Source organism: Carlito syrichta, unplaced genomic scaffold (genome assembly GCF_000164805.1).
Source record: "Carlito syrichta isolate Samal-C Ts95f unplaced genomic scaffold, Tarsius_syrichta-2.0.1 Scaffold287411, whole genome shotgun sequence".
Lineage (NCBI taxonomy): Eukaryota > Metazoa > Chordata > Mammalia > Primates > Tarsiidae > Carlito > Carlito syrichta.
Genome location: NW_007231507.1, coordinates 1047471 through 1072192, shown reverse-complemented (window position 1 = coordinate 1072192; position 24722 = coordinate 1047471). Strand labels below are relative to the sequence as shown.

Genomic DNA, 24722 nt, shown 5'->3' with positions numbered 1-24722 from the left:
TGTGTGTGTGTGTGTGTGTGTTGAGAGAGCACCTAAAATCTACTTCAGATCAAATTTTCAGTATACAGCACAATATCATTAACTAGAGTCCTTACACTATACGTTAGTTCTCTAGACTTACTCATTCCATGTAACTTCAAGTTTGTATTCTTTGATCTATTTCTCCCCATTTCCTTACCCTCCTTGTCCCTGAGAGGGAAAGTTCTAACCAGTGTTCTATTTCTATCATTCAACTTTTTCTTAGATTCCACATATAAGTGGGATCATGCAGTATTTTTATTTCTGTATCTGGCTTATTTCACTTAGCATAATGTTCTCCAGATTCACCCCAATTGTCATAAGTGGCTGGATCTCTTTCTATCAATTGCCGAGAGCCAAAATCTCCATTATGTTTGACAATGTCCTGAGGCATGAACTTCCCTTCATTCTGTTCCAAATAAAGTCAGACCCGGAGGCAAGCTTCTTGTCCTAGCTGCCTGTCTCTTTTCCTGGGCAAAATCTTCAAGACACTGATCTGCAGCTGGGACTGATAGAATGACCTGCTTCTCCTGTTTCTTCTAAACCCCTGCTCTATGGTCGAGCTCTGGCAGGCATGGTGTGGCCTCATGTCTTCTCCGCTTTTGCTTTCTGGCTTGAAACCTCCAACCTACACGTGAGGTGCGCTGTGGGTATTCAGAGCTCCGCAATTCTTGGCCTGCTAAGCCTGGAGTAGAACTTCCACCCTGTAAGTAGAGGCTCTTAGCAGAAGGGAAATTAGTTCTCGTGGCCACGCCTATCTGGAGGAGACATTATGCCTTATGGAACTTAGGGGATGACAGGTGCTATGGGCTTTCCTCTCTTGCAGTGCAAATGGAGCCCTGGAATAGGAGTTTCAGAGGGGACACAGATCCCCTATCTTACTGGCTACATATGCCTGGAGTAGAAATTCTGTTACACTGAGCTGGAATCAGGATGAGGATATTAGCAAACCATGCCTCAAATGCTGCCAAATTTCCCCCTTCTCTTCAAGATGGACTAAATTTTACTTAATGGTTGTCCCTCTATTTTTTATGCCCTTAGGACAATTTTTAGAGACTTTAGGTGACTGATGTGTGTGTGTGTGTGTGTGTGAATTTTCAACAGTTAAATGCTTGTTTCACTGGGCAGAGGGTCTATTGTGCTTCTTATATTGCCATTCCGGAAGTCTCTGTTAGGCACTACAGAGGGTGCCCAAAAAGTGTACACATTTTAAGAAAGGAAAAAGTCTGTACTAAAATTATAATACTCCATAAGATGAATCCAAGTCACATTTGACTTCTTCAATTACAAGATGTGCTCAAAGTGGTTGCCAACAGCATATAGCACTTCTGATGATGGCGACCGTCTCTTAAAATGTTTATACATTTCTTGGCACTCCTGGTACTACTAACACATTTTGCAAATCATTACCCAAGACCACTTTATTATCCCCATTTTGCAGATGATTCCCAAGCTAATTTCCTTCTTTTTTTGTGTGTGTGTTGGAGTCTTACTCCTCACCCAGGCTGGAGTGTAGCTGGCTCGCTCATGGCCACCCCAGCATCGCCCTGCTGGGCTCCGGCGATCCTTCCAACTCAGCCATTCAAGTAGTGGGAACTATAGGAGCGCACTACCATGCCCGGCTAATTTTTTGATTAATTGTAGAGATGAGGTCTCGCCAAGTTTCCGAGGGCTGTCTCAAATCCGTGGGCTAGAGCAATCCCCTCACATCGGCCTCCCAAAGTCCCAAGTTAATTCTTAAAAACATGGGATTTGGATCTAGGTAGTCTGGCTCTAGAATCAACATTTGAAACCACAGCACTTCCCTTAACTGTGAGGTTGTCACTGCCCCACAGAGACATGCAAGTTCACATGTGTCAATTTCCGTTGTGTCATCCTTGAACACTTTGTAAGGTGTTTCTCATTTGATTTCTGCTTCAATGCTATCTTTCTCATCATCTAGATATCATTCAGTTTAGTGACATCGTTTGTAGTATATTAAAATACACATGGCTTCAATCTTAATTACTTATTTCCAGGTTTTTTTTAGATACCAGACTATGAACTCTTCAAGAGTCCTTATATATTCATCATTGTATCTTCAAGTTCTTGCTACTAAAATGATTTTTTTTCCTTGCAATAAATGATTGTATCTCAAATTTACAAACAGAAATATTATATCTTCTCAACATCAGTTTGGGGTATGAATAAACATATAATTAGTTTTATAATTCATTTTATCTGTTGTCTTTCTATGATTAATGCCAGATGCCGCAAATTTTCTTTTGGACTGTATTTTTCTATTAAGAAATGATGTCTTCCCTAGTGGTTTTTGAAAAAATTATTTTTAGAAATTCCCTTGGCTAATACTTTTAAATAAAGTTTGTTTAGAAATGTTTTTTGTTGCTTATGACAGGAACAGATTTTTTTAAAGATTTCATACAAGTTCTGTATTTGGATTAACACTTAAAAAAAGAGTATCATTTATCTTTGGCATAAAATCTACATAAACTTTGGCTCCTCTTATACAAAACATGATGTTTGCTATGGCATTGATGCATGGGATAGGTATCACTTCTAAAATCTAATTTTCTCTTGTTTTCAAAAATGTTGGAAAACTTGTAAATGCTACAATTCCCTGTTCTGTTTATTCTGTCACTTGGTTGGAAACTTATTCATGGTCCTAGTTTGAATTGCACTGGGTTTCGTTTCCACCCACACACTCCAGGGATTCCCTGGAAATTCTAGTCACGGAGAGATTTTTCTAAAGCACCCAATAAATACTAGAAAACTGTCTGAAACAGTGCCAAGTTTTCAACTGACTTTTAAAAATATTCTTGAGCCAAGAAAATAAAACAGGAGAGGAAAGGAAGAACCCACATGGGGGATGATCAGAAGAGATAGCATGAATTTTGAAAGAAAGGTGTCACTATCTGTGAAGACCAGTGATGGCAAAACCAGATGAAAGTATCAGTCTTGAAACACATGTAGGGAAGTCGTAGTGAAAGTGGTTTGTGGATAAAGTATGCCCAAAGCTGGTGGTGACTAGGAAATTGAAAAGACAGTTGTGAGGAACTGATAGTGTGGATACTTTCATCAATTTCTGCTAATTAAGAATATAAGATTAACATTTTGAAAATAGCAGAAATGAATTAATTTCATCTCCAGAAGTAGATCAAAGTAGCATTTATAAGATAATTTTTTATACTTGAAGTGACTACAGATTTTCCTATTTGTTTGCTATATTTGTAAACAAAAATTAGATGATTGGAGAATGCTAACGATCAAGTTTATAGTTTCTTTTGTTTCCCTTCTTTCTGAAGTGATGGAACTGAGAGCCAAAGGGATGATGTGACCTGGTCAACGTTACAAAGCCAGGTGGAGCTAAGACAGGTCTAGAATGCAGGTCTTTGGAGCCTCTGCCCAGCAACGTTTTCACTGAAAAGCACTGAATGATAGTACCTTTTTATTATAAGGAAGAACCCATTGAAGGAGTTTAAGTATTGGAGTGTGTGTAGAGATATTAAAAATAAAGCAGAGATGTCCTTGGGCTAGAGACCTTGGCCAGGTAGCACGGGAAGGAAGACAGAGTGACAGGTTTCCCTTCCGGTCATTGTTTAGTGCTCCTGATGTCCCTTTGCCAGGAGGCAGATGCTTCCCTCATCAGCTCCTAGAACCTCCGTCCTTCGGACTCTTGTCATGCCCATCGAATACTTGCTGTCAATGTTGCTCGAATGTTGCTCATCTCCACAGCCAGTGTAGCCAGGATGTTCTTCCTGTCCCAGACCAACCTGAAAACATCCAGAGGGATCCCCCAGGAGCAGCAGAACATGATCTCTGTGGTCATGGCCTTGGGGAGATGAGCTATGTCTGGACTGTCTGAAGGATGGGATGCTTGAAACCTACTTTTTCAGAGAGTGGCCATGCAAGAAAAATCCAGCCCGGAGAGTGTCAAACAGGCTAAATGAACCAAGCTCTTGAGAATGGGATCTTGTCTTGCCCAAGCCTGATTGTATCTGCAAAAATCCCAGTTGAGAACTGGCCCTGTGTTAGTTTAGTTTGGGAAGCATGCAATCCCCCATCAACCATCACAGGGCCCAAGCCTGTCTGCAAGACCCCGAAAGCATATCTCAGAGGCAGGGAAGCAGACAGGGCAAAGGCTGTTCACATTCAGAGGAAGGGCCATTTGGCAGGGAGCACTTTCCCAGTCTGAGCCTTGTGAGTCCATTCTCTAGTTTCGGATAAAGAAAATCTCTAAACAAATTATAAATAACAAGTGTTGCAATATAGTTCGCATGACATGATGTGGCATAATTTATATGAAGTACAATTCAAGCAACTATGGGGCATTTGTCAAGTTTTTAGCCTTGTGTACCTACCACATGAACATAGAGACACTGTCATTGCTGTGCCTCGGTCTCTTAGATAGTTGCCATCTCCAATAACCAATCTTGTGACAAGAATAGATCGCTGACTGTATATTAAGATTCCTGGGAATGTTCCCACCTCCCTGAATCTTCCACAAGAAATGATACAGCATCCTTGATATACACTGACATTCAGGGATGAAAAGCCGGTGTCTCTCATAAAATAAGAAACAGGTTCCTCATTTACTTTGTTTAGCTAATTAAATTATATTATAAGCAATTCATTTCATAAAAATCCAGAGCCAAGTGAGTCAACAAGCATTTCAGAGCATCTAAAATTGAAGGACTGTGGAAGTTATTGTCAAAATTGAAAAGCATGAATTCTCTACATGCAAAGAAATATATTGATTTAGACAGTTATTCAAACAAGAAGCAGAATAAAAGTGCTTCTTCAGGTAAGTACATGGAAAGTATGATCTAAAAAAATTGACTTTCAGAGTCAGATGGTCTTGGTCAAATTGGATTTATCTTACTAGCCAAGTGGCTTACCTCTCTGAGTTTCAGCTGTCTTAGTTTGTAATTAACACTGGCCACGCAGGGCCATGCGAGGATTGATTAACACAGAGCTTGGCACGGAGAAGAGGCTGAATGAGTATCTGTTCTCCTTGGCCTCTGCCCTCCCTTCCATTAACATACTATAAATAAAGGCTAATCAGGAAATCCATGCACACTATAATGAGAACAAGTTCAAACAGAGTTAAAGAAGGGAGAGGTGAAGTTATACTGACCTTCAGAGAAATCCCACAGAAGAGATGGGAATAGGATTAGAATATATTTTAGCCAGGCTTGGTGGCTCAGCCTGTAATCCCAGCACTTTGGGAGCCGAGGCCAGTGAATTGCCTGAGACCGTGAGTTCAAGACCCACCCGCTCGACTTGACAAGACCTCATCACTATAATAAATTTTAAAAAATTAGCCGAGCGTGGTAGCGCATGCCTGTAGTTACAGCTACTTGGAAGGCTGAGGTGGAAGGATCGCCGGAGCCCAGCAGGTCAAGGCTACGGGCGTGTGCCACTGCCCTCCAGTCTGGGCAACAGAGTGAGACTTCAACTCAAAAAAAAAGAATATATTTTAATTACACTAGGCCCTTTAGGGTGACTTAGGAAAGCAATTAGAATGATAAAAAGACCTACCATTGAGGCAGGCTATTTAAGGATCATGGGTGTTATTTATGTAATTTTTAGAACCATCGCTGATACACACACATTGGGAAGAAAGTTGTCCACTCCCAGCACCTGGGAGATCACTTTGTGCTTAACAAGGTATCATAAATGAGGAAAAGTGCCCAGAATAGCTCACATGTTGACTTTGCATTCCCCCTGTGGCAGCCAAAGGAGCTATAAACCTTGTTTTTATTCACAGAGATTATCTAACTGAAGCTGGGGAGTTTTGACTATTCCCTCACCATGTCATCATTAGGTAATAAAATAAAGAGTTATGGATTGCAGAAGAACAAGCCAGAAGAGAAGCTAAGATATTTTATAGCACAGTTCGATCTCTAGCTGAAACATACAAGTATATGAAGAACACGTGGGAGAGGCAGTGAATGTTTAAGTGTGTGTGGGTATACTGAGTAAGTGTGCCCTGCATAGAAACAAAGGTCAGTAGGTCTTCCTGAAGAAGGCCCATAATTTAATATAGCCTTTTTCCTCCACCATTTTGCATCATTTTTCTGAATTTCGAATATTGCTTTCACATGTAACATAATTATATGTTTACTACCTGAAAACTTTTTTGGATTTAATGTCAACACAATTTTCAACCCCTGTCTCTAGCAGTTCAGTACGTTGGGAAACAGCTTATGGGTTTATGCATTCTAATTCAGTTGAGCTCACTGATCCCTGACACTTTGAAGTTTCCCACTATGACCCCTCTGAAAACTTAGAGTTATTCACGTGTCATGTCTCTCTACTGAAAGAAGTGCCAGAGTCACTTGGTTTATAAAAATTTTAGAAGGATTGTTTACGGCCACATATTTGAAATAAGTGCAAATAAATCCAAAGTCTTAAAATACCTATAACTGTGTCTTCAGGCTGTTGTAGGTGCAGACACTTTATGGGATAAGAGTTTTTACCTGAATTTTGGTTCTGAAATGCTGACTGGGTCGTGTACAAGTTTACATGCACCTCAACTAGTGAAAGTGCTTTTTACATTGACTTAAACCTTAAAAACTTAACAACAAACAACAACCAAAAGCAACGCCAGCCTCACTTCACATCGGGCCTGAGTTACAAGTGTGCACCTGTGACTGAGAACTGGCAAACTCAGCTTTCAGTCCTACTGGAGAGGACAGTGTCCTGGGAGGTCTGCCCCTTTGTATGTATGCAAAGAACACTGTCTGAAAGATGTGAGCACTTTTGTCTTAATGTAGGAGGAACCTTAGTGAGAATAATTTACTAATCTCACAGATTGCAATGAAATGGTCCAAATATCTTAAAAGCGTATCCCTTAATTTTCACATTATTGAGTGGCAGCTCTCAGTTGCATATACACTAGCTCACTGTCTACATTGTTAACTACATATGGCATTGTCTGCACTATTAGTGAGGAGGTAACATCCGTTCTATCCAACATCCATAGCCAATGATGAAGGCCAAGCATATCAATTACATTTGACATTGTATCACATTCCATTGTATAGTTTGCAAATTAATCCTCTTATTTGGCAATTATTCACAGTTTAGATTTCACCTTCATCTCCTACACTCTAAAACGGATTAGATTTGGAGACTTACGAGAGGCCATTTCTGTTTGATCTTGGTTTCAAAGTCAACCTCAACCAACTTCTCCTTTCTCTGATTTCAGCCTTTCATCCATTCTTTGTCAAAGGTGTGGCTCTGCGTGGGACAGAGGACCCTGACACAGCTGTTGTAGGTGCAGTGTATTGTGGTTAAGTTGTAGAGTCCATAAGTATAAATATATAGTTTATTTTAATATTTGGCAAAATATCGGTAGAGACATAGATGCATTAACAGAGACTGGTTGCTGTTGTCATCGCAGACATGGTTGGATGTCAGTTTGTGCTGGGCTACATTTCCAAATTTCCACAATGTCTTAATTCACCTGCCATTTACATGTCCTTTCCGTAATTTCTTCTCCTTTGCACGAATAATTTTCACAGCCCACATTTACGGTTCTTGCCTAGAAGGGTAGTCTCAATAATATTTTTTTCTTTCATGGAAAAAGCAAGCCTATTCTTAGGCTTTGGTATGCCTTGTTCTTTGGAAATGGTTGTTCTTTTGCCCTCTGGGACCAGACATTGGAGAAGACTGAAAAGGTCTCAGGCAAAGGATGTTATTTACCCCACTTACCTTCTTTTTCCTTTTCTCCACCTCTCACACACCAGAGCTTTGGGGGAAAAACCTGAACCTACAATTTTTCTCATCCTTAGGGTACTCCAGCACCAATGTATTGGCATTTTGAAAAGATTCCCTTGCAGTTCAATTTCCCTGCTTTGTTGTTATGAAGCAAACCTATGGTGAATTTTGCTTTATTGCCACAGAAGTGTGTGCATCAAAGTGTGTGTCCTGATAAAATCTGAATAGTTTTCAATGAAATCTGAAAAGGCACCTATTATTAGGGAAAAGAATTCATACTAAAACAAGCACATACTATAAGCCAGGCAGATTCATTTTTTTCTAGGCAGATACATCACACGATCTGCTATTGCATTTAATTATATTAACACTGTGAATAGAATGTCTAATCCCATTTTACATAAGGGGAATCTGTTGGTCAGACACTAAGCGGGCGTCTAACAAAGGAGAGAGCTTGGATTCCAAACTATGACTCTGGGATCTCAACATCATGTCAAATTTTGCACCCAGACCCCCTGTCTCCTTCCAGGGACAGTTTCCATCAGTATCCTTGCAGTCTTTTTGTGCAACTTCGGATCTTTGCAGAAAAAGAAGAACTGAGATGTGCAAAACTTGTGCTTTCAGCACTTTGGTGCATGCATCGGAAGTAACTCTGCAGTTGACACAACTTTGCTGGGAAAGACAGAAGTCTTCGAGAGAAATGTGATGTTTCTGTGGCGTGTACATATCTGGTGGTGATCAGCTCCTGGAATGATATGATTTAGTGATGAAAGCCTAGGTGACAGCAAGGTGGTAGAGAATAAGGCAGAGAGAGAGAGAGAGAGAGAGAACACATAGTTAAAGCATGTTTTAATCCAAAACCCATCAAGGAAGCCTACAACAATTTCAAATCACAGAAAGTAAATGGTCTTCTTATTTCAGCCTGCTTCACAGCTATCTGGTCCTGTGCACTTATTATGGACAGGGCAGCAATATTTCTAACAGTGCTATCTCTTTTTAATATGGCTGGGCTACAAAATGCACTTGAAGACTTGGCAGGAAGTTGACTCCAGAGAGCATCGTGGTAACAGCCACCACTGCTGACCAAAAGGATTGATTGTCTCACCTACAGATTTCTGGGAGAAGTGGCCCTGGGGCGTTTTTGTTTGTTTGTTTTGTGGAGAAGAAAAAATCTTCAGGAACCATCCTTATTAATGAATGACACACATGCACACACATTTATGGTGAGTTCAACAAAAACTATGTTTTTAGAAAGCTTTTGTTATGCTAAATTATCTTATTGAGTAACTTGAAAACAAATAACTTCACTGACCCAAGAGTTATCCTATAAATATTAGGTCTATGATCTGGCTAGAGACAGGGAGTTCTTGCCTCTTGATCGACAACTGTGTTTCAAATTCTTATCTATCTATCTATCTATCTATCTATCTATCTATCTATCTATCTATTTTTTTATTTTTAAATAAAAATTTTGTAGACCCAGGCTGGTTTTGAACTCTTGGTCTCAAGCAATGCTCACTCTTTAGCTTCCCAAAGAGGGTAGGGAGAGGGAGGGAGGGAGGGAGGGAGACAGGGAGAGAGAGAGAAAGGGGGGGGGAGAGAGAAACATGTTTAAAGCCTGTTTTAATACAAAGCTCATCAAGGAAACACACAACAAATTCCAATCATAGAGATTTCATGTTCTGGGATTACAGACATGAGCCACAGTGCTCAGCTTGTATCTTAATCATAATATTTAATCATAAAATTGGAGACATGTCTTATACCTCTGCAAAGTTGACATGTAGATTTTGGACATCCACATATGCTTTAGCAGTTTGGAAGTAATCTGTAGATGAATGAGGGGTTAGGTTTGAGGCTTCAGTAGACATTGTTTTATTAATATGTGTATGATTATGGCAAATATGCAAGGAATAAATGAGTAGACAGATATCATGGGGTCACTGGATACTATAGTGTTTAGGGCACTTGGGCGTCTCCTTTTAAGCCCCATCCTCCATTGTCTAAGTTTCAGTTTCCTTGTCCTAAGTAATAAGTTGGAAATAATCAATTTGAGAAACTATTTGAGGCAAAAATATACAAAGAACTCCCTAGTATGTGAAGGTTCAAGTGAACCATGACACCGCTCTTGTGAGTGTTCTTAAAAAAATGTCTGACTCCTACAACGTTGGAGTCAAAGTCAACCAATATTTATTAAGCACAGACAAGTTTAGGACAGATGATGTAGGTGGCCCTTATCTATCTTTGAGGAGATTTGGTGGTTGAGAGAATTGATGCAATTATAAGTAAGAGAGGAGCTCAATTAGCAGCAGCATTCTGTTCATGTGGAAAACACATGAGATGTCAAAAAACGTAGACACATTTTAAAAGTTGTTATCTATGTATTACTTTTCCAAGTTGAATTAAATTACAGTAGCCGCTTTAGGAGGCTGAGGTGAGTGGATTGCCTGAGCCCACGGGTTCGAGACCCTCCTGGGCAACTTGGCGAGACCTCATCTCTACAATAAATCAAAAATTAGCCGGGTGTGGTAGCGCGCGCCTGTATTTCCAGCTACTTGGAAGGCTGAGGCGGGAGGATCGCCGGAGCCCAGCAGGTCGAGGTTGCAGTGGCTGGGAGTAGTCACTGCACTCCAGTTTGGGTGACAGAGTGAGACTTCAACTGAAAAAAAAATTACAGTAGCAATGTGTAATATGACGTTTGCTCAGCTGTGCTTCTGCCATTTTCTTTGACCACCCTGCCTGTTGCATGATGACTCTAGCATTCATTTGATGAGCGCCATCTTTTGAGTGAACTTCATGCTTAAATTGTGTATATGTTTTTTTGGCACCCCCGTATTTATGTGATTATTCAGAATAGCTCTGGTGTCACTGCAAAGCCACATACTTAGTTGGCCTTTGCCAAGGCCTTTTGACCAGTTATGGGATAGAAGGAGAGAGTCACTTCCAGTCTTATTTGAAGTTTTACTCTTAGCCAGCGGTGAGAATCGTACCCTCCCCTCACTGATTAATGAAGGCAGCCGTGAACTGGATCATGGTGGTAGAGAAATGGGCAACGAATCACAGTATGCAATCAACCAAGGCCTGCTTTCCATGTGCTATTTGTTGATTTTGTCTGTTTTGTTTTTGCTTTTAGTTTTGTTTCTCTGGAAGTGATAGTTCTGCCTAATTTTTTAGCAACAAACTGTCTCCTGATGGTGCTGTTTGGGAGACCTGTTGAGTGATATTAGATTCTCATGGACTAATTTTTCCATAGTGCTGCTTGTGTTTTATTTCTAGAAATAAAATATAATATTTGCATAACACATTCTTGATAACAACTTACATTTTGCATATGCATCACCACATCCTATAAGGATTATACAGTTTGAGCTAACAGCCTGGAAATAGGATCAGTCATAACTTTTATAATCCCCAGTGGATTCGGACGTGTTTGAGAGTGTATACTGTCACATGTATAACTGAGGCTGGAATTTATGAACGGTCAAATTTGGTATCCGCAGTAACAGATGTTTAAAGTAACTGCCTAGAATGTTACATGTGTACAGGAAGTCATGTGGAATACACAGCATTGGTACAAATGACCATCCCTAGGTCCTATGTCACAAAAGGCATTACCGGGCCATGTTTTCGGTCTGTGCTGGTAAACTTAACAAAGGACTTGCATAGCTGGTATTGCTTTTGATATTTATCCACTTTCCAGCAGAAAATAATGGTGTCATGTCAACTTGCTGGAAAATTTTAAAATGCCAGTTATAACGATCTCCACATAAAGTAAAATTGTGTCCTAGCGAGCCATTTAATACCTGGAAAACATCCAACAACCCGTACTTTCCTGCAGAAGTTGTGTCCTGCTCCCTGACTGCAGTGTTGAGGGGAAAGAAATATGACAGACAGAGCACGGGGTATCCAGAGCCTTGGCCTTCATGACCTGAATGGTGTGCTCTGCTGTGGAGTATGTGAATCTCCTAAACACACATGTTTATCACACCCTCCTTGGACCCAGATCAGATGATCTGGAGAGAAAACTTTTCAGATGATTCTCATAGAAATTTTTGAGGATCACGGGTGGATATGCAGAAGGTGGCAGACTCCGTAAATAATACCCTCAGCATATCAGCTCTGTTTTCAGGGGAGACTCATGACATTCCCATTGGGTACCCATAGCCAGGAGCCCGCAGGTGAACATACCACTGACCTTCCTTGTGGGTTGCTCAGATCAGTGGCAGAAAACACCTGGTTCAAATCTTTAGCTGCCTCTAGAGTGATGATACTGAAAAGTCAACTGGGTAAATGCTTTTACACAGTCTTGCCATGTTCTACATGAGTCGAGGGAAGAGAGCTTGAACACATGTAACACTCCTGGGGCTGGCTTCAGTCTCTCAGCTCTGCTCTTTGCCTCTGTGTTCTTTTGAGCTTCCCAGTTAGGCTGATTATCTTCCAAAGAACCTTCTCAAGAGTGACTTCAAGCATGGGCACTCTGTGCACCGAGGAAGCACTGTCATGGCGTGAAGGATGCGGGTGATATGAGAGCCCAGCAACCTGGTTACATTCCAGAGCTTCGGCTTTGTTTCATTTTCCAAATCCTTTCATGAGGCATCATTTACATAACTAATGCTCACCACTTTAAGTGCATAATTCAGTGATGTTTAAATAAATGAACAGTGTCATGCAACCCGCTCCCACAATCCACTTTGAGACCTTTTCCATCGCCCCAGAAAGAGTCCACATGTCCATCAGCAGACACATCCTGTCCCCTCCTCCCCAGCCCTGGAAACCACGCCTCTGCTTCTTGCCGTGGAGTCACGTAATGCCGGGTTTTTTTCCTGCTGTTCACGGGGCGTGGTGTTTTTGCATGTACCCATGCTGTGGTGTTTATCACTACTTCACTGCTGAAAGGCACTCCGTCGTGCGGATTTGTCCACTCACCAGGTGATGAGCACTTTTGATTGTTTGAGCCTCCATTTCTTTATCTGCGAAAACGTGGCTGCTAATTCCTTCCTTGCAAATCAGTTTCAAGGATTTTGGATCATAATATGGTCCAAAGGACAGAGGCAGGGGCGTCGTGGGTGATCTGTCGGGAGAGCGGTCAGCAGTGGTATGACTAACAGAACCGTGAGGCGACCTTCTGGAACCTGGAGCTCAGAGGATGCTGGGGACAGATGTCAAAGCAAAACTGGTCGGGAGAGAGGCACCTCGAGTGGCAGCACTAAATAGAGAAAGCAGCTGACTCATGAGCTAAGTGTCAACTCGGTGAGCTCATCACGGAGTCCGCCTCCAGCCAGCAACCTGCTGTGGCCAGAGGGAACGGCGCCACGAGGTTGTACGCTGGGGTGGATGGATTGTGTACAGAAAAGCGTGGGCGATCTCAACCAGGGCTTATGGATCCAGGTGACAACTCCATGGGGACCCACAGCCTCTAATGAGAAACATGTGTGCCTGCCTGGCTACCCTCAGGCCCTGCCGATTTACCCCTGTGGCCGATTTACTGCCCAGACCCCTCAGGCACAGATGTCTCAGGGTTGCTCTGACTCCCTCATCCTGCCTTTGGTGTTGTCATTTTCAACATGGCTAGGGCCCTGCCCACGCTTTACCTCCTCTCTTCAGCAGGTCTCCGTGTGCTTCTTTCCTTCTTTAAAAGACTGATCTGCTCTAACATGTGTATGTTTAACCTGCACCCTGAGAAACAGCTCAAGGTTTATCCTCTATTTGCAAACACAGAAACTAGTCTCAGAACACGCACACACACACACACACACACACACACACACACACACACACACACACACACACACACACAGACATACTCAGAGCTCACGCCCTAAGGAGATACAGAGTCAGGACTTGAACCAGATCTTTGGCCTTGGAAGCCACCATCGACCATCTCATGGCTGCTGTATGTGCCACAGATTGTGTCGAATATCTGCTCCACCTTCAAGCAGCTTGAGGGAAGGTAGCCCCTGCAGAAGTCATTCCAAATGGAAAGACGAGAAAGACCCAAACAAATGGAAGTCTGGGGCAGGGGCAGGTCAGGAGGAAGGACAGTGGGGCAGAAGCTCTGAGGCCACAAGGAGCCTGGGTGTCCTGGAGTGAAAATGGTGGCCGGCAGGGTTGGAGTGTCCTGAGTCCCAGATGAGGTGGGATGTCAGGAGCCAGGGAGAAATCAACACAGGCCAGAGGGTGCAGGCTTGAAGGAAGCCTTTCCAAGGGGCGCTGGATTGTATTCTCAAGTAGAGGACATTGTGGCAAGGTTGTAAGTAGACAGTGAGCTGGTTTATGCTCCCCTCACACACACAAAAAAAAGATAGAGAAAATAAAGTGTAAGGAGGGTTAGCATGTTAGTAGCCAGATGCCACGTGTGAGTCCCTGGGGAAGGTGATAGAGATGGTTCGGATGACAGAGGAAACCCTGGAACTTTGAACTGTCCCTTCCATCTGATGTGCTGGAAGAGAATTTCTTTTCTTTTCTTCTTTTTTTTGAGTTGGAGCGTCACTCTGTCACTCAGACCGGTGTGCAGTGGTACACTCACAGCTACCACAACCTCAGCCTGCTGGGCTCACGTGATCCTTATGCCTCAGCCTTCCAAGGAGCTGGAACCATAGGTGCTCACCACCACACCCAGCTATTTTTTTGATTTATTGTAGAGACAAGGTCTTACCAAGTTGCCCAGGCTGATCTTGTATCCCTGGGCTCAGGCAGTCTTCTCACCTCCACCTCCCAATGTGCTGGGATTACAGGCATGAGCCACTGTGTCCAGCCTGGAAGAGAATTTCCAAGACAGTGTTTCCAGTTTGAAAAGAAGTCCTGCCAAATTATTATTCTTGTTGGTTGGTAAGTGTATTACTTGTGGAAGTTTTGCAAAGAATCCAAACATCAGCTGTTGCCACATAGGTTTGTAGGGCTTTCCTTCTTCCTTCCTTCCTTCTTTCCTGCTTTCCTGCTTTGTGATGTTCATTACCTTCTCATGTTTTATTTCATTTTATTCATTTTATTATGTTTATTGTTTATTATTGGCTATCTCACTCACATTGGAATTTAAGTTCTACAAAAGTGGAGATATTTATCTATTTTGTTCATTGCTTTGTCTGGATTATCTAGTAGAGTGAGTGCCTGGCTCATGACAGACAGTTAATGAACAGTCATTGAATGAGTAAATGAACAAATACTCCTAATCTTAGGATAAGACTCTTAATTAATTCCACATTATGGAATTACATTTGTATCTGAATGTGACACACATCTTTAAGTAATGTTCAATGCCTTGACCAAAGATCATTTGCTTAAATATTTCTCTTTGTGTTTCAGGAATGGGCAGGTACAAATCTGAGAATCTAAGTTTGCGTTGGGTGATGATTCATTGTGCATTACTATAAATAAGTGCCTGGATCATTTATAAAGAATAGAAGTTTCTTTTGTCTCCTGGTTCTGCCTGGTGTCAGCATCTGCTAGGCTTTTGGCAAAGCCTCAGGAAGCTAGCAATCATGGCAGAAGGTAAAGAGGGGCCAGGTGTGTCTCAGGGCGAGAGTGGATGTGAGAAAGAGGGAAGGAGGTGCCAGGATCTTTTAAACAACCAACTCTTTTGCGAGCTAATGGTGCGAGAACTCACTCCTGACTGTAGAATGACACCGAACCTTTTACAAGGGATCTCCCCCCATGACCCAATCACCTTCACTAGACCTCACCTCCAACACTGGAGATCATGTTAAAGCATGAAATGTGAAGGGCATATCCAAACCATATCAGGTGGTTTTTAGTTCAGAAAGTTTTGTGTCAACCAAAGGTGTGTTATTAAGTATTCAGTCTAGGATGGCATATTCTAAATATTGTAGCAGGGACAATTTTATTAAAAAGCTAGTGTGTGATTTAAAAGTTTATTTCTAAATGTGCTGCACATATTATTCGTTATAGAGAAATATTGTAGCAGACTTCTCACTTACCTAGCAAACTCATCTTATGAAGTAAGCTTTCAGAAATGTGCTAATGCCCCTTGTTCCAGAATAGCACCCTCCAATGGCACTTTGCACTGTGACACAAATATCTGTGTTGTCCAGTGTGGTAGCTACTAGCTACACATGGCAAGTGAGCAAATGGAAGATTAACTTTTACTTTTAAAATTCTAATTTATTTAAACTTGACTTTTGAATACCCACGAGTGTCTGTTAAACAACTGGTATGCTAAACTTTTAACTTTATTTGGCTTTAATTCATTTAAATTTAAATGTGCATTGCCACTGGTGACTTCTGACCACCATATTGGACAGCACAGATTTGGAAGCTTTCCCTGAATAGTCTTAAATTCTTGTAACAGGATGGCCTGAAATATGTCATAAAGTTGAAAAGCAACACATATAACAAGAAATGTACTAATGTAAAGGAAGAATATGTGCTGCAGTGACATTCATCTTCAAGAGTACTGTGATCACCCCTTATAGATCTTGGTCAGAGCTCATTATATTATATATTTTCTTAGTGTATTTTTGTTTATTACATTATTTTAAAGCATGCCTAATTTGGTCTATAAATCAACTATTAACTTTACCAGACTTCCTTAGTTTAATATTCACATCATTTTTACTCTTTACTGATTTATTTATCTTGAATCATTACTATTTAAAAAAAATTCATTTCTGGTTTCCAGGCGGTCATTTCTTCCATCTTTTAAAACTCTTTAGTTAATGTTTAGTTTGCTTATTTTCTTTGTTTTCATAAAAGAAAAATTCAGGACTTTGAATTTCTCTAAAACAACATAAATGCATGTCACCATGTTTTAAAGGTAGAGACCTCATTTTCTGTTTTATAATTAACTAATTATATAGTCTTCTTTTCTCTTTCTTCTAGTAGTTATGATTAGCAAGGAGCATTATATTTTTGAACCAAACCAAACACGCAATTTCATTTATAATAGCCATAAAAAAAATCTTGGCATTCATTTAACCAAAGAGGTGAAAGATATTTACAATGACAACTACAAAACTCTGCTCAAAGAAATAAAAGACAACACAAATGGAAGAGCATCCAATGCTCATAGATTGAAATAATCAATATTGTCAAGATGTCCGTTCTACCCAAAGCAATCTACAGATTCATTGTAATCCTCATTACACGGCCAGCAACATTTTTCACAGACCTAGAAAAAACAATACTTAAATTCATATGGAAGAAAAAAAGCCAGAATGCTAAAGCAATCCTCAGCAAAACTAACAAAGCTGGGGGCATCACACTCCCAGATTTCAAACTTTACTACAAGGCTACAATTACCAAAACGGCACGTTACTGGTAAAAAAATAGACACATAGACCAATAGAACAGGATAGAAAACTCAGAAATAAAACCACAGACCTTCAACCAACTCATCTTTGACAAAGCTGAACAGAAACAAATAATTGTGAAAGGAAACCTTAGTTAGCAAATGGTGCTGCAAAAACTGGCTCACCACACACAGGAGAGTAAAACTGGACCCCTACCTCTCACCATCTACAAAAATTAGTTCACAATGGATGAAGGACTTTAATGTGAAACTTCAAGCTATAAGAACCTTAGAAAAATACCTAGGAAGCACCTTCTCGGACGTCAGCCTAGGTGATGAATTTATGGCCAAGTACTCAAAAACAAATGCAGTAAAAACTAAAATTGATGAATGGGACCTTGTCAAGCTAGTGTTTTTTTCACAGCAGAAGAAACCATCAAGAGTGTAAAGCAACAACTCACAGAATGGAAAAAAAAAACATTTGCAAGGTATGTATCTGGCAAAGATCTATCATTCAAGATCTATAAGAAACTCGCATGAATTGACAGGAAAAGAAATAACCTCATTAAAAAGTGGACAGAGGACGTGAACAGACACTTCTCAAAGGAAGTCATACAAGCAGCCAACATATAAAAAAATGTTCAGCCTCACTGATTATCTGAGAAATACACATCAAAACTACAATGAGATCTCATACCAGTCAGGATGGCTATTATTAAAAAATTTTTTTAGATACCCAAAAAATCAACAACAGGTATTGACAAGTCTCCAGAGAAAAGGGAACGCGTCTACAGTGTTGTTGGGAATATAAGCTAGTTCAGCCTTTGTGTAAAGCAGTTAGGTGATTTCTCAAAGAACCCAAAATAGAACTACCATTCAACCCAGCGATCCTATTCCTGGGACTAAACCCAAAAGAACACAAATCACTCTAAAAAAAAAAAAAAGACACTGGCACATGTGCGCTTATTTTAGCAGTATCCACAGTAGCAAAAACATGCAGATCCCCATCAAAGATGAACTGGAAAAGAAAATGTTATACATAATGGAATACTATGCAGCCATAAAGAGCAACAAAGTCATGTCTACTGTAGAAACATAGATACAGCTATAGACCATCATTCCAGTTGAACTATCACAAGATTTAAAAATTGATTTTGAAGTCGGACTCGGTGGCTCAGCCTGTAATCCCACACCTTTGGGAGGCTGAGGTGAGTGGATTGCCTGAGCCCACGGGTTCGAGACCCACCTGGGCAGCGAGACCTCATCCCTACAATAAATCAAAAAATTAGCCAGGCGTGAGAGCGCACGCCTGTAATTCCGGCTACTCGGAAGGCTGAAGCAGAAGGATCGCCAGAGCCCAGCAGGTCGAGGCTGCGGTGGCCGGGAGTGGCCACTGCACTCCAGTTTGGGCGACAGAGTGAGACTCCAGCTCAAAAAAAAAATTGGTTTCCTCATGTTCTCATGCATAAGTGGGCACTAAACACTGGGCACACAGGCACAAGAGCGGGAACACCAGATGCTGAGCACTGCTAAAGACAGGAAGGAAGGAGAGGGGATAAGAAACACCAAACCACCCATTGAGTCCCATCTCTACCACTGATTGGGGGCAGGGCTTGTCAGACGCCCAAACCTTGCCTTCACACAATAAGTAGCAAATCCTCTCATGTACCCCATGATTCTAAAGTTTTTTATAAGGACACTTTGAGTTAATGCTTAGTTATTTTCTTTATTTTTAATAAACAAAAAATTCAGGACTTTGAATTTCTCTAAGAGCAACATGTCACCATCATTTTATGGGCAGAGTCCTCATTTTCCACTTTCTAGTGAACTGATTGATTTGTTCCCTTTCATTAGTGGACGGTCACTGTGGAATTCCTCGACAGGCCGCACTGACGGCTTTCCTACCATTTCCTTCTGCGTGCATCTGATCCTTCTCTGTTGTACCTTGACAGAGTGACTGGTGTCTTTTCTCCTCCCGGCTGACTTGTTTTCCTGTAGTGTTGATTCTCTTTATTATTGTTGGGTGTGGATATTTCATCACCTGGATTGTGCTCCAGGTGTCCTCGCTGCATATTTGTAGACTCTGTAGTCACTTCTTTTTCTTTGATTTTTTTTTATTTATTTTTTGTTTTTTTGTAGAGACAGGATCTCCCCACGATGCCCGGGCTAGTCTTGAACCCCTGGCCCCAAGTGACAACTCTTGCCTTGGTCTTTCAAAGTACCAGAATCACAGGCGTGAGCCACTCAGCCCTAACTCCTTTTTGAATGAGGAGAGCATCACTCATGCTGGTGTCTGTTGAGAGAGAGTGCTCACTGAGCTCCCATTCTCATCTGCTCTTGTGTCTGCTGGGTGCTGCCTCACTTTGGGTGTACAGCAGAAATGGATGTGTCTACTCCTTAGAGATGTGTGTTATCTCTTAATTTTCTCCTGATAAACTCACGTGGATCTTCACCTGCATCTCTAAATGTTGGATCATTGACCAAGTCGAAATGTCAAAACTAGCATGTGGGAGAAGCCATTCATAGGAGCCTACTCTACCGGGTGGTGAGCCCACAAACAGTTACCACCACACTTCCATTGTCTTTATTTTTAAGGCAATTTTACTTCCAGGGAGTGTTATACCACACCCTCCCTTCCTCTCTCTATCATTGGCCAGTTTTCTCACTTGTAATGGAAGCGAAGGAAGGCATTTTGGGGTGGACAGTTATTTTAGCCACAGCAGAGACGATTTCCCATCTTTGATGGGCAGCTGCATTGGTTCCATGTTTTTGCTTTTGTAGAGAGTCAACTCCTGTACTCTGGCCAAGGTGGTACTTTAACTGTGAGCAGAGTTGACAAGCAAAACAGCTTTTGATCTGCCAGTTTTTCTAATCTCTTATTCTGCTGCCATTCAGAGGGCAGAGGGGACCCTCTGAAAAACATGGTGGTGTTTTTCAGTCCATGATGTTTGCTGCTCTCATCAAGGAAACTGCCTTATTCTTGGGGAAAAAGCTCTTTTCAATCATATGTGCAAACCTGTGTCCACCTTTCTTCCTCTTGCACATGTTCTCTTTGCATGTGTTTAATGAGCAAGAAACGATTTAACCGGACTGCTCACAAGCTGCTAGAATTTCCTAGATATGTAAGCTGAGAGTCAGGGGACATAATTAGCTTATATAAGTAGAATTGAGGACATCTGCTTTCAAAGGGATGGCTGTGAAAAAAGTTGATGGATTTATAATGTGTTATCTGTTGAGCAGATCATGAAGTCTTATACAATATTACTTAACCTCTCGATCTAATCTTTTTGCTGACTTTTCCTTGTTGGAAACTTATGTTTAGGAGAACATTGACAAACTGATTTTGGACACAGGAGAACCACAGAAGGGGGAGAGAGGCTTACATTTATATAAAAATGTTATGAGGGATGGCCAAAGGACATTTGGCATGGAAGAAAGAATACTTCAGCAAGACTTAACTAAATGCATATATTGAAAAGTGATTCACAGAACAGTGATTGGAATTTGTCCTGCGTAGCACCAGAGAGGGACAAGAAGGAGAGGGATTTCAGCATATGTCAAAAAGAGAGGGAGAGTTGCTCAACAATGTTATGTCTCTCAGAAATCGATACCCAGTCACTCAGATCTTCCAGCAGAGGCTAAAAATCTGGGTCAGGAATATTCTAACACACCGGAAGTTGCACTAACACACCGGAAGTTGCACTAGACCCTGAGCTCTAGGTTCCTGTCACAGCTACACAGTGAGCGTCCTCTAATCCCATGATGCAGTAGTGTGTAGCATGGCTACTATCATGGCATCAGGGCCAAAGAGTTTTGGATTTGATTTCTAATTTCACTCACTTCCTGGCTTGTGAACTCAGATGTACTATTTAACCCTTGTAGACATCTATCCGTTCCTGCAATTTCTTCATTATTCTACATTAAAGACCAATACTTTAATATCTAGGAGATGTTATTCCTGGCCTAGATTATAGACTCACTAAATGGGAGCCATATTCGCAATTATGATTATCTTGCTGCTGGCAACATTTCTAGTTTCAGTGTAGGAGGAAATACTGGTCTTAGAAAAATGTCTATGTTTGGCTGCTCTGGGTGTGCACAGATGGCCTCTCAGCTTCTGCGCAGTGTCCAGTGAGGACCAAGGAAGGACTTAGAAGAATCCCTAAATGTATTCCTCACAAAAAGCAGAGTTTGGCTTCGATGAAAGTGTGGCAAAAGTTGAAATTGTCTAACGTTTCTAAAATATCACTAAGAAGACCTAGTGTGAATAGAATATTTCCCAAACAAATCACACTTTTGGAGAAAAGAAACAGAAGGGAGTAAAAATAAAGTTACTTGGGAATTTAAATGCCTGTTTCTCATAACCAGCCCAATTTCTTCTTCACTGTGCTTATGGATAGCTAGCTCCCGTGAATAGGGCACACAATGTCACCTGAGACACACTTGGAACCAGTTCATTGGCGCTGCCTCACACTGTAGGAGAAATTGGCTCAGTGATGGGGCATTCATCCATTTCTTCTTATTTGCCATTTTATTTTTTGGTTCATGTAACTTTTATGAGCAGTTTTTACAAATCTCAATAGTTGCACAATCATAAAAACCTAGCAACATTTAATTGTGAATAACAACAAATATAATACATGAGACCTCTGCTTTCAAGCTGCGATATTGTCTTTACTTATATTGCTCAGAAACGGTATTTCTCAACAGTAACATAACACATGTTCTTTCCCCCTTACAAAGGCGACCTGAGTGTGTGGTAAGAGTTCCGATGTCAAATGATTTACAGAAGTGGACGTGAGAGCTGCAGGCCCCAGGAGGCCAAATCTTGTCCCATGCAAAGCCTGAAGGACACATGCCTTTGCTGAATTCTGGTTGATCTTCCACCCAGCTGACATTCCGGCAGTAACTGGGGACTACAGCTGGGTTGCACTAGATACCTCAAGAGTTTCCAAATATGTGTTCTTCATTCAGATAAGAAAGCATTCATCTTCTGTGGCTGACCTCCTCTTTTAAATACGCTTGTAAGCTAATAATGCAGCAAACTAACGGGGTAGCTTTTTTTTCATATATTTCATTATTCTTATCAGGGGTTATCAAAATATCAGTCTTATCAGTTACTATACTTGATGTACTTCATGAAATTGGGGATTATTTAAACATAAAATATTGACTGGTTTTTTAATGAAAATTCAAAAATCTGCCACCTACAACAGACACGCTTGCCTGGGGGTCTTGTCTCTCAGCCTTGATCAGCCAGAACATAGCCTTGTCCCTGGGAAAAAGCAGATGCTTTTGAATCTGCAGTAGCTGCCACAGAACACAAGTGTTTCGGTGAGGAAGTCGGAAGGAGTGTAAAAATCAAGCAGCAGATCAGAGGTAAAGATATGTTTGAGACGATGGTGATATTGAATGCACCCACACTTAGGCTTCAGAGGTGTCTTGTACTACATGGTGGAAAATCCCCCAGGGACTCTCTGAATTATCAGAAGGAAATCGGAGATCATCAAGTTGAAGTAGATACTTGACATTATTTTATTTTCAGCAAATCTTTTTTAAATGCTCACAGCAGTTCATGTGCTTTAAACATATCGTTGTTACATCATGACAAAAAATCATGACAAGTAACTATCCTTGTATCTACTTACTAGACGACAAAGCTGTGCAGAGATGATAAGCAAATCATTCAGTGTCACACAGCTAATACAAGTTACAACTGCATGATCAGTGCTGGGGTATCCAACTCATCCAACCAGTCTTTCATGAATCCACTCTGGCTTGCAAAAGAGATGCTAAGTGACATGCATTCTAGGTTCTTAAGGAGCCTATGGTCTTCTAAGGGAAGGTTTGGAAAGCAAGAAATTGCTTGAATATCAGAAAAGTGGGATATTTTTTTAAACCGTGCGTGAATTTTTCTTATTTTTTTCAGTTTCATACTTAACTGGTTACCTTCAATAGTGGAGAATCTTTGGGTTAGTGTTACAGGAGGTTGAATACAGAAATGACTGCTTATGTACTCCTCAGTTAATTAAAATGCAAAAGGGATGAAACCTAACAGGCTTTATCCACTATTTGATTTAACTCACACTTGGCTATTTCCTGGCAGAGGTTCAATCTGCAAAGTGTTGTTATGTCTACATTTAGTTGGTGGGCTTCTAGAAAGCCCAAGAGATAACAAGTCACTCCTGCGCAGTATTGCATGGCAACTTGCCTCTGCCCCCCTCTCCCTCAATCCAGAGCATAAATTCCAAGTATTTCACCTTTTCATGGCTCTGTGGTATTTGGTCCCCAGGAGGTCTCTACCCCACTTGGTGCTGATGGCTTCATTGATAGTTCACCAAGTGTGCCTTTGTCTTCCCTTCCCCCACAGCAGCAGGGAGTCTGTGACCAATGCTTAGTCTCCCAGAATTTGATAAACCTGGTCTCTCACTTCAGTTGACTTTCCTCAGTGTGTTTGACCATTTCCCAAGATCTAAAAAATGTTCTTCTGAGAGTGTGTCTCACATTAGGCCCATGTTCATTCAGAATAGCCCAGTCAGCAGGAGCTCACTGGGTGGGTATTGATGCCAGAGAACTCCAAAATGGGAATGAAATGCTCGATGCACGCTCATTAAATCAGAAGCAAACTTAAAAGAGACATCCATATGTCAGTGTCTGTGAAGACCTCATCAGTGTCTGACTCAGTATGTTGAACTAAATTAGCAAATTAATGGAAAAAAGTCACCACAATCGTAATATTGACAGGTCAGTATTAGAGAATTCTAAATGATACTTTGGGGTTATATATTAGTTAATTGTATTATAAAATTATGGCAATGTTTAATCACATTTATAAGGATTTTAAAAGCTCATTCATAGTCCCATGATCCAGCAATGCCATTGCCATGCTTGGTTTTTTCTAAGTTTTGGATGCACACAGACTACAAACCTTGGGTTGTGCAGAAAGATATAAAAGTTAAGTGGAATTCCCATCTTGTGTCCTTGCTACTCGACTTTTCTCCCTGAAGATAACCAACATCAAAAATTGCTCACCAACCCACCAGGGAATTCTTTAAGTGTACATGCACAATTTCTTAAGTGGACACAACTGAGATCATACTATATACTCCGTTATATGCTTTAAAAGAATGTATAGTTTTGGGGAACCCTGCCCTGTAGTACGAACCTTAAACTTACAGAATCTGAATTTATTCTGATTTTGCTCAATTTCTCACACTGCGTTTCCTGCTCAGTTGACCTTGAAAACATTGCTTAATCACTATAAATCTTCACGCATAAAAATAGGATGCTAATGATGTGTGAGTGGGTATTCCATAGGAAAGGAGGGCCACAGTTTCAGGAACGCAAACGTTTTAATCATGACTATCATCCGGCAATAATTATCTAAATATTAATGGTTATATACTCTCCAATGATATAAACGTACTTTTAAAAATTGATCATAAATTCATTGGTAAACATTCACATTGTTTATTGCTTTTGTTTGTTTCGTTTTTGTGGGTTTTTTTTTTTTTTGGTATTGTAAACAATGCTGCCTTACACATTCACATGTTTACCAATATTGGAAAAGTGTTTTGAAAAAGTACTTGGCAGGAACTCCAAAGAATTAAGTTTCTAGAATTGAATTATACACTAGTTCTAGATATCTCTGGTGGATGGACATGTGTGGGATAGCTGTCTCCTCAGTGTGGCCTCAGTTTATACTTTGCTGGAGTATACAATCGCCTGGTTGCTCTCA

General features: G+C 40.9%; 1 protein-coding gene across 1 annotated transcript in view; it reads left to right on the top strand.

The window, feature by feature from the left end:
* The window catches only part of ADAMTS16 (ADAM metallopeptidase with thrombospondin type 1 motif 16), a 156343-nt gene that overhangs the window by 6146 nt on the left and 125475 nt on the right, over nucleotides 1-24722 (top strand). The gene's annotated exons all lie outside the window — the stretch shown is intronic.